General features: G+C 34.2%; 1 protein-coding gene and 1 pseudogene across 3 annotated transcripts in view; one reads left to right on the forward strand and one right to left on the reverse strand.

Annotated features, from left to right (window-relative positions):
- The window catches only part of EXOC6B (exocyst complex component 6B), a 647056-nt gene that overhangs the window by 525400 nt on the left and 104098 nt on the right, over positions 1–17558 (forward strand). The window lies entirely within an intron of this gene.
- LOC134756829 (small ribosomal subunit protein uS8-like) lies at positions 5158–8885 on the reverse strand (annotated as a pseudogene).

The raw sequence follows: 17558 nt of genomic DNA on the forward strand, positions 1-17558 counted from the left end.
TTATAGCACTAAATGCCCACAAGAGAAAGCAGGAAAGATCTAAAATTGACACCCTAACATCACAATTAAAAGAACTAGAGAAGCAAGAGCAAACACATTCAAAAGCTAGCAGAAGGCAAGAAATAACTAAGATCAGAGCAGAACTGAAGGAGAACACAGGAACAGAAAACCACGTACCACATGTTCTCATATATAAGTGGGAGCTAAATGATGGGAACACACAGACACAAAGAGGGGAAGAACAGACACTGGGGCCTACTTGAGGGTGGAACGTGTGAGGAGGGAGAGGAACAGGAAAAAAACAACTATTGAGTTTTGGGCTTAGTACCTGAGTGACAAAATAATCCGTACTGCAAACTCCTGTGACACAAGTTTACCTACATAATAAACCTTCACATGTACCCCTGAACCTCAAATAAAAGTAACAAAGATTTCCAAGACATATGAAATTTAAAATGTAAAATCCCACCTTTGCCTAAAAATTTATATTTACCTATATATCTATATTTGTTAACAGCTAAATTATCTTTTCATCTTGAAGGAATAGGGTTTCAGGAGGGAAGAAAGGGAGAATTTCCACTTCTATTTGATTGCATTCTTTCAACCTTTAAGAATATGTTCACATATTACTTACTTTTTCAAAATATAGCAAATTATAGAGAATAAATGTAAAGGTGGAAAATCTCATTTAGAAAATTATGTTCCTTGTCCTCCCTCCTTCTGCAGGTTTAGCCTCTGCAGAATAGCACCGAAGGAATAGTCTTCTTTTCACATGACTGTAACTAATCTTCCTTGGGGAATTTCGTTCATGATTAGAAACTGAGGAAAAAAACAGAAAACCATTGTGTTTATCTTGCATTTTCCTTTGCTTAATTTCATCCTATTACACCTAGTTATTTTTAGTCTCTTGAGATGTGTTTTACTCTTCTCTCCTCCTTGACAGTCATCTTCCTTAAATACCTAGAGAATTAGTTATGATCATGTCTTCTCTATTTCCATTTTCAGTGTATTATGTATACATCCCTTTTATTGTGAAACACCTGGAACACTTTTTAGGAGCAGGCAAAATAGAAAGAAAAATAATCATGGAATTATGACATCCTCATCTATCTGCTCTACTCTCCATCTAAATGTATGCTATACATATAAGAGTCTCTCAATAAATAATGAATTATCTTTATCTAAATATTTATGGAGTCTTTAGAACTTCCCTTCTTCTCTGTTTATGTGTGCTATGAAGAGGACAGTGGCATTGTCATTAGAAAGCCAAGGAAATTTGACTGTCTGGTTTTTGGCAACTCGAAGGCTTTTTCTCTGGAAGAGTCTGAAAGACCCATGTTTCTTCTCCCCCAAACGTATCAAGGTACTATTTCAGCGAGGTCATACTATATCACATTAGAAACTTACTGTTTTATATTAGAAACTGCCAGAATGAAGAAATATTATCCTATATTCAGCACTTCAGGATTATATGCTAATTTATTCAGGAGCAAATTTATTTTAATATATTATTATTTAATATTATTCAAAATTGAGACATACATGTTCAGGATTCTGTTATAACACTTGCTGGGTATCCTTGGACAAATCCATAGCCACTCTAGTCCTTGAATTCTTCATCTTTAAGGGGATGTCCTTGTATTTATTTCACAGAGAAATTATGAAGTAGTACTTACCGGAAACGCTCCTTACAAAATGTTTAACTTCCTCTTTTGTATGATCTCTTTTTCTACATTCTGAAAAAAATACATATTTTAAGTCTGTTTTTCTCTTCTTAATTTTATGTACAATAATCTAATCTGTTATAAAATAAGTATATTAGAAAGGAGTTTAAAATGTGATATAGTCTAATGGTCAGCCTTTAGGTAGACAGATGCTTCAAGAACTCAGCAGAGTCACCTTTTCTCTGCTTGCAAACCTTCAATCATACAGCATGCAGTTCCTGATATTCAGGAAGTAGTTCTTTAAGCCTTGTTCCACTTCTTACTGTCTTAGTAAACACTAACTGTGGTGTTTCTTGACCACAGACAACAGCTCAGCATCTACTCATATAAACACTCATTAAACTTAAGGGACAATTTTAACTTACCTGTTCAGTACTTGCAACAGAAAAAGAAAGTGTGGCATGCAAAGCCTAAAACAGTCACTCTCTGGCCCTTTACAGGAAAAGTTTACCACTCCCTGCTCTACAGCATTACATGCAAGAAAGTGAAAACTCTTATAAAACTTTTAAAGGAGAAAAGTCTCCATAATCAACTTGTTCATGTTTTTAGGCATTAGAAATATATGTATATAGTTTAAAAGAAAAGGATGTAGTTGTATAGAAGTACTGGTAGATAGCATTAAAATTTTTTAAAACATCTTGAGGTCTGAGTATTTTTTTTTTTTTTTTTTTTGAGATGGAGTCTTGCTCTATTGCCAGGCTGGAGTGCAGTGGTGCGATCTCGGCTCACTGAAACCTCCACCTCCCGGGTTCAAGCGACTTTCCTGCCTCAGCCTCCCGAGTAGCTGGGAATACAGGTGCACGCCACTATGCCCGGCTAATTTTTATATTTTTAGTAGAGACGAGGATTCACCATGTTGGCCAGGACGGTCTCGATTTCCTGACCACGTGATCCACTGGCCTCGGCCTCCCAAAGTGCTGAGATTACAGGCGTGAGCCACCCCACCCAGCCAGAGTAATTTTTGAGAGACATATTTTTAATGTTTAAAAACATTTAAGATACTTTATGTAAATATTTTTAAATACTTAAAAATAAGGAACAAGGTCTGAAATCCCTAATTATCTCAATCAGATTGGGAAATGAGAAGAAGTGTGGAATAGATTGTCTTTTATTCTTGAAACTAATTGCTCATATTTAAAAAATTGAATTGAGATTATTTATATATATTCTACATTATTAGCAAAGACAAAATCAAAGAAAATATCTATGTAGCAAATGAAAGAAAGCAAAGGAAACAACAAAGCGTAAAACCATAGAAAACAAGACCAAGAATCCTCATTATGATAATAAATGTAAATAGATTGTGTTCCTACTAAAAGGCTGAGACTGGCTTAAAATAAAAAAGCAAAGACTTTAATATCAAAAAGTGACTCTGAAATGTTAAAAGAAAAATGAAACGCAGCCTGGGCAACCCATAATGAGACCCCGTCTCTACAAAAAGGAAAACAAAAATTAGCTGGGCATTTCCTGATTCTGAATGCCTTGAAATTAGAGCTTCATTGGTCAAAATTGTAGAGCTTATCAATTGTATTAGATTCTTGGTGGTCTGCTTCTGTTGTAAAAAATCAATTTGAGGACAGGAGAGTAGAATGATTATAATAAATATTAACTTTGGAGGGTAAACAATACATAATTGTTCATTAAATTCTTAGGCCTCCCCATACAAACCATCTTTTCTTTCTGTTTATCTTTGTGTTTTTTATCTCCGAATTCTTATGAAAGCCATTTAGACTTGTACTTTATATCTGTTGTTCAAGTTACTGAAGTTGTGATTATTACTAACTTTAATGTTTATTGAAATTCTACTATTGCTTTTTTTTTCACTGGTTCCACTGTCTCCCTTATCATGACTACTTTTATTGTGGACTTCTTCCTTACATCCTATTGAAAATGCAATGCAGTTTTTACTTTTTAATTTCCTCTGGTTTCTGTCTTAAGTCCTTCCAGAAATATTCTTTTCCTCTGGAACTTGATGGTCTCTTACTGTAATCCTAGGGCCTTTTTCCATAGCTTTTTTTTCCTGATTACTCATGATAAAAGGAAATATTCAAATACATTGTGTATTTCAACAGATATATGATTCACTACGGTCTTGTCTACTTGGGTTTGTTTGCCATATAGTGTCCCCAGAAATATCAGAAAAGAAAATTAATGCTCTTATATCCAAGTAAGGAGTTAGGACTGTATTACTTATTACAAGCCTCTAATGTTGGCCCATAAGTCACACCATTGCATGTGTTTATTTCTAGGCCAAAAGCTCCAAAACCAGACTTTCACTTTTAAAAACCAGATACCTATTAGCCCTATTTTTGAGTGTGGATGGCCCATCTCAGATCCATAGCTGAAGGGCACATTGATATATGCAATTCCTATCTACTTAGGAATTATCTCATTTTTAACAATTATTCATCTAATGAAACATTAATGGTTTACTGTTTATCATAAGCCTACCCTCATTGTCCCTTTCTCTGATATTAACCAGTAGGATAAATGGAAAAGCTGTTACCCCCAACATATCTTCTTCCTTGGGTCCTCCAATCTGTGCCCATATTGTGTCTCCATTCTTCTACTATATTCTGTAGTATATTATTCTACTATATTATAACAACATAAGCACTAGGTAGGGACTGAAATGAGTCCCTAGGACTCATTTAGGATATCCAGCTCTGTGTGCCTCAATGAACAGCAATTAATAAGCCAACTGCTGGTGAGGATGCAGAGCAAACAAGTCTCTCATTTATACAGTGCTGATGGGGACATAAAATGGTACTATCACTCTGGAAAATAGATTGGCAGTTTTTTATAAAATTAAATATGTTTACAAACCATGCAAATCAGCAATTCCACTTCTGGCATTTTTTCCTAGAGAAATGAAAACATGTTTGCACTAAAACTTGTCCATGAATGTTCAAAGCAGCTTTATTCATAATGGCCAAATACTGGAAACAATCCAAATGTACTTCAGTGCATGAAAGGATAAACAAACTGTGGCCCATCTATACAATAGAATACTACTCAGCAATAAAAAATATTAAGCTATTGGTAAAAACTTGGATGGCTCTCAAGAGCATTGTGCTGAGTGGGAAACAAAAGTGAATTTCAAAGGGTTTTATATTATATGATTCCATTTATATAACATTCTGTAAGTGACAAAACTGTAATGATGGAGAACACATCAGTGGTTGCCAGAGGTTAGGGTTGCAGAAGGAAGAAGTTGTGACTAGTAGTAAGTAAAACAAAGGAGTTTCTTTATAGTGATGAAACAGTTCTACATATTCTGATTGTTGTGATGGTTACATGGATCAACACATGTGATAAACTTTTATAGAATCATATTCAACACACACACACACACACACACACAAAGGGTGCATGTAAAAACTGGTGAAATCAAACAAGGTCTGTATCTGAATTCCTAGGACTGTACCAACCATCAGTTAACTGGTTTTTGGCAATGTCCTGTGATTATATGAGGTATTATCATCAGGGGAACGTCCCTGAAGGATATACAGACACTCTGTGCTACTTCTGCAACTACTTGTGAGCCTATTTCAGAACAGAAAATTATATTTTAAAAAAGCAGGAACTATGCAACAGAGGGACAGCTACTCAATTTTATGGATTGATATAGACCAGTAGTTATCAAACCTGGTAGATCTTCAGATTCACTTAATGGGGTTTATAAGGTACACACACACACACACACACACACACACACACACACACTTACTTCTGAATCCTCCTGCCACCACTATCACCACCATCAGATACCTATGGAATCAGGATCTCTAGAAATTGAGCCAAGGAATCTGTGTTTTCAGAAAATTGCTCAAGGTTAGAAAACACTATTACAGAGCCTGGTTACTGAGTCAGGGGTAAGAATGGAGAAAACTGGTGAGTCTGTTCTGTATTAGCCTTTGATTGTGATTCTCAAATCTGTTCCATTCTTGTTAGTGTGAAAATCCTTTTCAATCCTGGCAATAGATTAACCATCCATTTTAGAGTTTTGTACTGTTAAGCGTTTTAACTTTTTCTTTAAATTTTTATGAATATTTCAGTGGGAAGTTCTTGAGCCTGTGTCATTAGCTACTAATGATTTAAACCAGAAGCAGGACAATAGTATTCTTGTAGATGTACCTTGTCTTTACCTCATTCACATGTGAATTGTGACTTGATTCCAGCTTTTCTCAGTGAGAGACTGCAGAGTTCTACTTTATTTGATCAGTTTTTCACACTGATGTGGCATCAACATAAATATGGTTTCCCTCAAAATTAGCTAATGAGTGGAAAACAACCAAGGCACACCACAGTGAAAACATCAGTTAGGAAAATTACATCCAAAACCTAAAAGAGGCTGTCACTGAAGTTTTGTTTATGAAAGCTGGAAAAGCTCTCCCTTCTCAGCCACTGAGATTCCTGATGTATTGTTTTTCTACTGAAAGTTATCCAAAGATGTTTTCAGACATTAACTGATGAAAGCCAAATTTATTGAAGGTGGAGGAGAATGTAAAGATCCCTTATATTTGTGAATTTCTCAGTCAGACATGGCAGCCTTTTAATAGCTATAGTTGACCAGGTTCTTTTGTGCATGTGAAAAATCAGTTGTGGAGCTAAGAAAATGACTCATCGTGCAGAAGAGACAGATATCTTGTGCTGCTTCAGAGAACACTGGATCAACAATCAAGAAACTTGCACGTTTACCCTGACTCTGCCACAAACTAAAAATATATCCTTGGTCAAATTGTCTAACTGCTCTAGCCTCAGTTTCTTTGTCTGTAAAAGCTGAGGATAGAAATTATACTAAATTAACATTTTCAAACATTTATGAGCTATGGAATTTACAGTAATTGTAATCTCATTATCAGCCCTCTCTGGAACTTAAAAGATAATGTCATTCTTTAATGATATATGATAAAGAAGCAAATTAAAGAAAAATTCAGATTTTGCATATCATTAAAGATTACATATTTGATTTCAATATAATATTCATACATTTCAATTAAATACATTTCATCTTTTCCCATATAAAATAGATTTTTAAGCTAATCATATAAGAGAAAACATAATTTTTGGGTATTCTAACTGTAATGTTTTATTGAATTGTTTGGAAATCAAATATACATCCAAATACAGATCCAAATCAATCAACTTATATAACCTGTTGTCTGAAGTTTTTAATTGTGAATATTAAAAACTTTTTTTTATAGTTTTCAAGTTTGGTTTCTAAATAAAATAAAAGTATTTCATGCTAGTAAGTACAAGTATTTCTCTAAAAATAATAGTCTCAATATGAATAATGTTAAATCCCAGTAAATAAAAAGTCATATGAATACAAACATTTTATGTTAAGTATCAATTTTTAAAAGACTAAGTATATTTTTATGTATATTATAAGGATTCTGATCAGTAAGTGTAATTACAAATTTTGTTGAAGATCATCTTTGAGACTTATTTGAAAAATTGTAATTATTCTTATGGTCTTCATTTACTTTTATGTTTTACTTTTCTTTATGTTTTCTGACTTTAACATCATCTATTATGGACAAAATGTAGGTAATATGTGAGTGTATTAGTCATGGTTCTCTGGAGGAACAGAAACAAGAGTCTATAAAAGATGTGTAATATATATCTATATAAATTTGTATACACACACATACAGATTAATAAGGAATTGGCTCACATGATAATAGAGGCTGACATGTTCCAAGATATGCAGTTGGCAGGCTGGAGACCCAGCAGAGCCACTGATATAATTACAGTTCAAGTTCAAAGACCTGAGAACCAGGAGAGCCAATGGTGTAGTTCTAGTCCAAATGCCAGCAGGCTTGAGACCCAGGAAAAGTGAATGGTTTGGTTCGAGTCCAAAGGCAAATAAAAACTGATGCCTCAGCTCAGAGGTAGTCAAGCAGGAGGAATTTCTCACAGAAAAGTCAACCTTTGTGGTTTTTTCAGGCCTTCAGCTGATTGGGTGAGGCCCATCCACATTAGAGAGAACAATCTACCTTTTCTTTAGAGATGAGGTCTCACTTTGTCACCCAGGCTGAAGTGCAATGGTGTGATCATAGCCCACTGCAGCCTCCATCTTCTGGGCCCTCCCACCTCAGCCTCAGGGACTACAGGTACTACAGGCATGAGCCACCGTACCTGGCTGGCAATCTTCTTTACTCAGTCTACCAATTCAGGTGTGAATCTCATCTAGAAATACCCTCACAGAGACACCCAGAATAATGCTTGACAAAATATCTGGGCATTCTGTGGCTCAGTAAAGTTGATACATAAAATTAACCATCACAATGAGTAAAAATGAGAACATTTTCAAATTTTATAATAGTTAAAAAATACACACACATACACACACAGACACACACTCACAGCACCCAGCTGTTTTCAGCTGAGTGGAATACCAACCCAGTGACTGGATCATGAGTACAGCTTTCTGATCCACTGGCTGCTACTCATGACTTAATCTGTATTCACTTAGAGGATCTCAAGCATTACATATTTAAAGAGGGAAAGTATTCTATTTATTGACATTTTCAAGTAAACATTTTATTATAGAACAGAAAGATCTATAAATCATAATTATATGGCTTCATGCATTTTCACAAAGTGAATATACTCATGAAACTCTGATCAAAATACAGAATATTACCGACATCCCTCAAAGGCCCCTTGTTCCTGCTTCCAGTTCCAATGCCTCACACCCAGAAGTAATTAATATGTATTTCTTTTTTTTTGGCCCATGAGCCATTTTATTTGTAAATATGTATTACATCTGTAGAAAAAGAATCCCAGGATTTCCCCTCCTGTGTGTTTTCATCTTGCTTCTTCTTGGTCCGTGATACCAGCTGAGGTTGTCAATACAATGAAACTAAACTGGCGGGATTATTATTCTGCCATTTTTCTAGATCTTTGAGTTGCACAGCAAATCTGGTGCTGATAACTCCACACTTGTTTAGCCTGCTTGTGAGGTTCACAATAATTTTCCCAGCTCTGTGATTTTCAATGATTTTAAATTCACCAATGTAACCATGCTTCAGCAACACAGTTAGAAACTGGACGATGACTTTGGAGCACAGCCTAATAAGAATGTGGCATTTGCCTCTCTTCAGCATTGTTGATGCTGTTAGGAGCATCATCCAGGACATTCATGTGTACCATTTTGGTGGCACGGAAACAGTTTATATATATATATATATATATATATATATATATATATATATATATATATATATATATATATTTCTATCAGATTGATTAGTTGGCCAGTTTTGTACTTTATATGAGTGGGATTATATAGTATCTAGTGGGATTATATAGTATCTACTCTTTTATGTCTAGCTTCTTTCATTAAACATTATATTGATGAGAGTCATCCTAACTGTTCTATGAAGCAGTTTATTCTTTCTCATTGCTGTAAAGTATTATATTATATGACTATGACATACTTTGTTATATTGATCTCTATTTGATTGTTGATGGACATTTGGGTTGTTTACAGATTGAGTTTTTTTGTTGTTTTGTCTTTTTTTATTTTTACAAATAGTGCTGCTGTGAACAGTCTTGTATATATCTTTTAGTGTACTCATTTCTGTTGGATATGTACCTAGGATTGCAGTTGCGGGTCATAGAGTCTATGTATGTCATGGAATCTATGTATGTAGCTAATAATAGTTTTTCAAAGTGATTGTAATCAGTTTATACCAAGAGCAAAGATAACTTAAGTTCTTCCACATCCCCAAAACACATGGTATTATATTGATATTTTATTTTTAGCCATCTTAGTGAATGTGTATGGTATCTCATTGTAAGTTTATTTTCTATTTCCCTAATACTAATGATGTTGAGCAACCTTTCATATGTTAATTGGCCATTTTGATACCTTATTTTTGAAGTACCATTTCATGTCCCTTGCCAAATTTTCTATTGGATTTCCTTGCATAAAATAGCCTTTTCAGGTTTTAGAATCAAAGTTATACAAGTCTAATAAAAATAAATTGGAAGTATTCCTTAATTTTATTTCTGAGGAAGAATTTACGTAAGATTGGCCTTACTTCTTTCTTCAGTGTTATAAAGATTCACCAGTGAAATTATATGGACCAGGAAATTTCTTTATGGGAAGTTTATTAATTATGGACTTAATTTATTTAATACGTAAGTGAATAGTCAGATCTTCTGTTTATTCTTATATCAGTTTTGGTAAATTGTGTTTTCTAGGAATTTGCCTGTTTCATCTAAATTTCCAAATCTGTTGGCATAAAGTCATTCATAATATTCTCTCATTATATTTTTAATATCTGTAGGATCTGCAGTTATATGCCCTTTTTCATTCCTACTATTGGTTATTTGTGCCTTCTTTCTTTTTTCTTCACATTATTGACGGAGGTTTATCATTTTTACAAGTCTTTTCAAAGAAGCATTTCTTTGCCTTTGTTGATTCCACTTTGCATTTATATTCTTTATTTTTATTTTTATTTTTATTTATTTATTTTTTTTTAGATGAAGTCTCACTCTGTCGGCCAGGCTGGAGTGCAGTGGCGCGATCACTGCTCACTGCAAACTCCACCTCCCGGGTTCACGCCATTCTCCTGCCTCAGCCTCCCTAGTAGCTGGGACTACAGGCGCCTGACACCACGCCCGGCTAATTTTATTTGTATTTTTAGTAGAGATGGGGTTTCATCGTGTTAGCCAGGATGGTCTCGATCTCCTGACCTCGTGATCTGCCCACCTTGGCCTCCCAAAGTGCTGGGATTATAGGCTTGACCACTGCGCCCGGCCTACATTTATATTCTATTTCTCTGATTTTTTTTCTATTAGCAGTAACAGCAGCAGCAATAGTAGTTTGCTATTCTTTAACTTCTTGAGATGCATACCTAGATCCATAATTCTTCTTCAGTCTTTATTTTTTAATGTGTGCATTTAAAGCAATACATTTTCCTGAGACACATTTTTAGCTTTACCCCACAGATCTTGGTATGTTTTTCTTTTTAGCATTCAACTCAAAATATTTTCTAATTTCCGTTTTAATTTCTTCTTGAAACATGAGTAATTTAGTAGGGTACTCTTTTCCATTTTTGGATTTGCTAGGGATCTTTTTTTAAAAAGGACTTCGTATTTTTACAGCAATTTTAATTTTACCACAAAATTAAGAGGAATATACAGAGATATCCTAGGTACTTCTTGCCACCTCTACATGCATAGCCTCCCTCATTATTCATATTCCCCCCAGAGTGGTATGTTACATGTGATAAACCTACACTGACATATCATTATCACCCAAAACTGGTAATTTGCGTGAGGGCTCACTTTTGATGTTGTATATTCTATGGATTTGAACAAATATCTAATGACAAGTATCCATCATTATAGTATCATACGTAGTATTTTTGATGCCCTAAAATCCTCTGTACTCCACCTCTTCATTCCCTTCTTGCCCCAACCCCTGGCAGCCACTGATCTTTTTATTGTCCCCCTCATTGTGCCTTTTCTGGGATGTCATGTAGTTGGAATCATGTAGTATGTAACCTTTATTAGACTGGCTTCTTTAACTTAGTAATATGCATTTAAGTTTCCTCCATAATTTTTCATGGCTTAATGGCTCATTTCTGCTTAATGTGCTGAATAATATTTCATTGTCTGGATTTACCACATTCATTTATCCATTCACCTACTGAAGGATATCTTGATTGCTTCCAAGTTTCAGCAATTATGACTGTAGTTGCTATAAACATTCATGTGCAGATTTTTGTGTGAATATAAGTTTTCAATTCCTTTGGGAAAATATCAGGGAGTATAATTGCTGGATCATACGGCGAGAGTATGTTTAGTTTTGTAAGAAACCACCAAACTATTTGTCTTCCAAAGTGACTATACCATTTTGCATTTTCACCAACAATAGGTGAGAGCTCCTGTTGTTCTACATTCTCATCAGCATTTGGTGTTTAGCAGTGTCCTGGATTTTGGCCATTCTAATAGGTGTATAGTGGTATCTCATTATTGTTTTAATTTGCATTTCCCTGGGGACATATGATGTGGATCGTCTTTTTAATATACTTATTTTATGCCATGATATCTTCTTCGGTGAGATATCTGTTAAGATCTTTGCTCCATTTTTTAATTGGATTGTTTGTTTTTTTATTGTGCACTTTAAGAGTTCTTTGTATGTTTTGGATAATAGTCCCTTATCAGATGTGTCTTTTGCAAATATTTTCTCCCAGTCTGTGGCTTATCTTTGTATTCTTTTGAGTGTCTTTTGCAGAGCAGAAATTTTTAATTTTAATGAAGTCCAGCTTATAAATATTGTATTTCATGGATTGTGCCTTTGGAGTCATATCTAAAAAGAAGTCATCGCTAATTCCAAGGTTATCTAGATTTTCTCTTATGTTATCTTCTATGAGCTTTATAGTTTTGTATTTTACATTTATTTCTGTGATCCATTTGTGGTTTATTTTTTTGAAAGCTGTAAGTTTGTGTCTAGATTCTTTTCTTTCGTTCATGTGATTGTACAGTTTTTCCAGCACATTTGTCGAAAAGAACATCTTTGTTCCATTGTTTTGCCTTTGCTCGTCAGAGGTCTATCTTTTTTATATATATTTTTCTGACTATATTTATGTGGGTCTGTTTCTGTGCTTTCTGTTTTGTTGCTTTGATCTATTTGCCTAGTCATTCACCAATACCACACTGCCTTGATTACTATAGCTTTATAGTAAGTCTTGAAGTCTGAGAGTGAACAAAGTCTGACTTAGTTCTTCTTTGATATTGTGTTGGCTATTCTGGATATATTGCCTCTTCATATAAACTTTAGAATCAGTTTATCAACATCCATAGAAAAATTTACTGGGGTTTATATTGGGATTGCATTGAATCTATAGATCAAGTTGGAAAGAACTGATATCTTGACAATATTGTCTTCCTATCCATGAATATGAAATAACTCATTTATTTGTTATTCTTTGATTTTTTTAATCAGAGTTTCATAGTTTTTCTCATGTAGATCTTGATGACATATTTTGTTAGATTTATACCTAAGCATTTCATTCTGGGGGTGCTTATATAAATGACATTTTGCTTTTAATTGCAAATTCTACTTGTTCATTGGTGGTATATAGGAAAGTGAATAATTTTTGTATATTAACCTTGTATCCTGCAACCTTGCTGTAATCACTTATTAGTCCCAGGAATTTTTTTGTCAGTACTTTTGGATTTTCTATAGAAAATCATGTCTTCTACAAAAGAAAAAAAGACAGTTTTCTTTCTTCTCTTTCAATTAGTATGCCTTTTATTTCCTTTTTTGTCTTATTGCATTAGCTAGGACTTCCAATAATATGTTGAAAAGGAGTGGTTCTGATCTTAGTAGGAAAGTTTGTTCTTGATCTTGATCTTAGTAGGAAAGCTTATAGTTTCTCACCATTTAGTATGATGTTAGCTGTAGGTTTTTTGTAGATGTTCTTTATCAAATTGATAAACTTTTCCTACTGTGTTGAGGGTGTTTTTATCGTGAATAATGTTGGATTTTGTCAAATACTTTTTTCTGTATCTGTTGATATGTTTGTGTAATTTTTCTTTCTTAGCCCATTGATATAATGGATTACAATGATTTATTTTCAAATGTTAGTCCAACCTTGCATACCTGGGATAAATCCCACTTAGTTATGGTATACGATTCTTTTATACATTGTTGGATTTGATTTGCTGATATTTTGTTGAGGATGTTTGCATCTATGTTTATAAGTGATATTGATATGTAGTTTTCTTGTAATATCTTTGGCAAGACTTGATATTAGGGTAATGCTGGCCTTGGAAAACAAATTAGGAAGTATCCTTCTACTTCTGTGTTTTGAAAGATTTTGTAAATAATTCCTATAATTTTGTCCTTAAATATTTGGTAGAATTCACCAGTGAACCCATCTGTACTTGGGGCTTTCTGTTTTAGGAGGTTATAATTATTGGTTCAATTTCTATAATATTTATATGCTTTTTCAGATTGACCACTTCTTCTTGTGTGAGTTTTGTCAGACTGTGTTTTTCACGCAATTGATCCATTTAATCTAGGTTATCAAATTTGTGGGCAAAAAGTTGTTCACAATATTTCTTCCACATGGAGTACTATAGCTGGCTATAATTGGGTTATTTCCCCTCCCCCAGGTCAGTTAGGCTTTGATAAAATCACAGTAAGTTAGGGATTAGGTTAGGGTTTGGTTGACTAGTTTCTCCTGGGGCAGACCTTGTTAAGAAATACAGAGGAATGGTTCCTTTACCCCTCCCCCTGCTGAGACTCAGAAGAATTTTTTTTCTGATATTTACTGTGAGAATCTGGCCAACCTCCTAGAGTTAAAACTCACAAAATCATGCCCCTCCCCCCACTCCTCCATGGCTGGGTTCTCCTGGAACTTTTAACTCTAGACTTGTCCAATCCTAGCCTTCAGCAATTCCTCAACTACAGTTCATGTTTTCCTACTGCAGCACTGGTTCCCATAGAGGTTTCTGCTTCCAGTATGTTGTGACTCTCTTTATCTATCTGTCCTTCCAATTTGAGAGGCAGCAGTTTACCCTGTGCTCTTACTTCTTTTACAAATCTAGGAATTGTTGATTTTTCAGTTTGTTCAGCTTTTACTTGTTAGAATGGAGTGGTGACTTCCAAGCTCCTCTCATACAGGTCTGAAAACTGAAGTCCCTGCAGCTGTCTTTTTGTATTGATTTCTAGCTTGATTTTACAGTGGTTAGAAAACATAGTGGAATTATTCCTAGTCGTTTGAAGACTGTTCAACCTTTTGGCTTAGCATATGGTATATTTTGGTAAATGTCTTATGTGTCCTTTAAAAGATGTTTTCTGCAGTTATTGGGTGTAGTGTTCTATAGACATCAATTAAATCAAGTTTGTTAATCATGATAGGCAAGTATTCTATATCTCTAATGATTTTTTAGTTTTGTTCTAATTGTTTTGTCAGTTATCAAGAGGTGTGCAACTCTCAAATTATGATTATGGATTTATTTCTCCTGTTAGTCCTGCCATTTTTTCTTAACATATATTAATGCTATGTTACTAGGTGCATATAAATTTAGGATTGTTGCATCTTCTGGGCAGATCAACTCTTTTAACGTTGTGATATTCCTTTTTTAATGCTTCTTGCCCAAGGGTCTACTTTGTCTGATGTTTGTATAGTCATGCCAGCTTTCATTTTGGCTAGTATTTGCATGATATGTATTTTTCCATCATTTTATTTTCAATTTTTCAAGATTGTTATTTTTAAGGTATGCTCTAATGAGCAGCATGGAGAGTGTTTGCTTCTTTGTTCTAATAAGGTCTGCTTTTTAATTGGAGTATTTAGTTAATTTGCATTTACATTAATTACTGATACATTGGGATTTAAATATACTCTTATACTTTCTGTTTTCTACTTCTGTTTCTCCCTTTCTTTTTTTTTAACTTTTTCCTCCTTTCCTGCCTTTTAAAACAGTAATTATATTTTATTTCTCTACTTGTATTTTCTATTAGCCTGTTAATTATACTGTCTTTTATCCTTTTACTGGTTATCCTAAACTCTACAACAATCATTCTTATTAGTCTAATATAATTGTAACAAATCCCAGAAAATCTTCAACTTTAGACTACTTTAATTCAATTTATTCCATTCCTAGATTTTTATTGCTGCTATTGTGCATTTTGACTTCATATTTTAAATCCCAAAGATCATCAGTATTATTTTTAGTATGGACAATATTTATTTACATGTATCCATCTATTTACCCTTTTGTTGCTTTTCATATTTTAAAAAGTATTTATTTTAGTGTAGGCCTACAGATGTTGAATTATCTCAGCTTTTGTTTGCCTGGAAAAGTCTTTTTGTTGGCAGGGGGTGAGGAGGGCTTCATTATTGAAGAACATTTTCCTTGGGTATTGAATTCTAAGTTGCCAATTGTTTTCTTTTAGCATTCAAATATATAGTTCCATTGTCTTCTGGTTTCTCTCATTTTAAAAAATGAAGTCAGGTGTCAGTCTTGTTGCAGCTTCTTGGAAGATGATGTATCTTTCTTATTTGTCTATTTAAAATTTTTATTATTTTAGAGATATGGTCTCACTATGTTGCCCAGAATGTTCTCTTCATCTTCAGTTTTTGGCAGTTTTACTCTAATGTGCCTTGGCACATGGTTTTCTTTGTGTTTTTCCTGTGTAGGGTTTAAGATTCCTCTTGAACCTGACTTGATGTCTTTCATCGGTTTAGAAAATTTGCAGTTATTATATCTTCAAATTGTCTTTTTCCCCCATTCTCCATCTTCCACTGGGACTGTATATGCACATACGTTGTTTTGCTTTCTGCTTCAGTCTAGATTTTGCTTCTGTCTAGACATTTTGTACTCACCAGTGTTCCAGTTTACTCATCCTCTATCCAATCTGTTCTTAAATCTCTCTGCTATATTCTTAGTTTTAACTATTCTTTTTTTCAGACTTAGAATTTATTTTTTAAATATTTCAATTGTGTGGTGAAATTCAGTATTTTATTCTCTATTTTAAAGTCTATTTCTGATTTCACTCACCTGTAGTACTGTTTCTATTGTCTGCTTTTCTCATATCTCTGTTCTTGATAAGTCTGATAACTTTTTACTGAATCCCAGCCATTAGACATAAAAAACTGTAGTGGCCCTGGATATTCTCTTCTAGAGAGATTCATTCTATTTTCTGGCAGGCATCCAGAGTAAAGGGGATCATCACCTCAATACATTCAAGAACTTTGTAGTTCTGCAGCAGCAATGCAGTTTTGCAGCAATGTAGTTTTTCGAAGGTTCAGTCTACATTTTGCTCATACCAACTATTATAGGTATCCCTTTATGTTTCCCAACTGGGAGCATAGTGCATTTTAGCAAGGCTCCTTCTAGATGGAACCTGGACTCCAATTTTTATCTTGTCAGCATTAGGAGTCTTCAGATAACTCTATTTTTTAGCCATTTTCTGCTTGGCTTTCTGCCCTTTGCCCTCTATAGTTTAGCATTGGCCTATGCCAATAGGCTGTTTTCTGTTCCTCCCTTTTCTCTGCACTCTTGCTCCCCTGGCATCATCAAACTCGTTTTTGTTTATCCAGCTGTGAGTTTGCCAGCAGTTCTCTTAGCTTCTTTGCCTCTCTTTCAACACCAAAAATATATGGTATGTGGAATTTTGTATTCATCTCAGTGAGCTCCCTTTCTCTTCCAGATCTTGTATCCTCAAGTCCTGGATGCCTCAGCAACTCTCTGATGCTTCCAAGCAGCCTTTTTATTTTTTAAAATGTTTGTCTCTGGTTTTTCTAATTGTCTTTGATAGAATATTGGTCTGCTACAAATTACTCCATGATACCCCAAAACTTGTTTAGTGACTTAAAATGGAAATTCTAACTGATGTCATTACCACCTTTAACACTTTGAAACCTCAAGGGTTCCTAAGCATGGCTAGATTAAATGATCTCTGAAGTTATGTTTAATTTTAATGTCCAGTGATTCTTATAGGTTAACATTTTAAACTTTTATACCCATATTGGTATACAGGTCATTTCTTTTTGCTTAATTCTAACATCTGTGTTATCTTGACATTTTCTAGAAAAAAAGGGTTATGAGCACAGGTGTGTAAAAAGAAGCAGAAAAAGTAGTGAGTTAATGTGTTTGAAACATATCTGAATTAATTTATGAAGCAGGCATAAGTGATGCCTGCTTCATCACTGATCTATGATAGGACTCTTGAAAAAAGAATATGATAATGAAACAGAGAAATAAAAGTAAAGAAAGGAGGAAAATGGAAGAACTAGAATGATAAAAAAAATTAATGAAGACCAGAAGTTGTAATGACTAAGGCCCTACATAGATTAA

Source organism: Gorilla gorilla, chromosome 12 (genome assembly GCF_029281585.2).
Source record: "Gorilla gorilla gorilla isolate KB3781 chromosome 12, NHGRI_mGorGor1-v2.1_pri, whole genome shotgun sequence".
Lineage (NCBI taxonomy): Eukaryota > Metazoa > Chordata > Mammalia > Primates > Hominidae > Gorilla > Gorilla gorilla.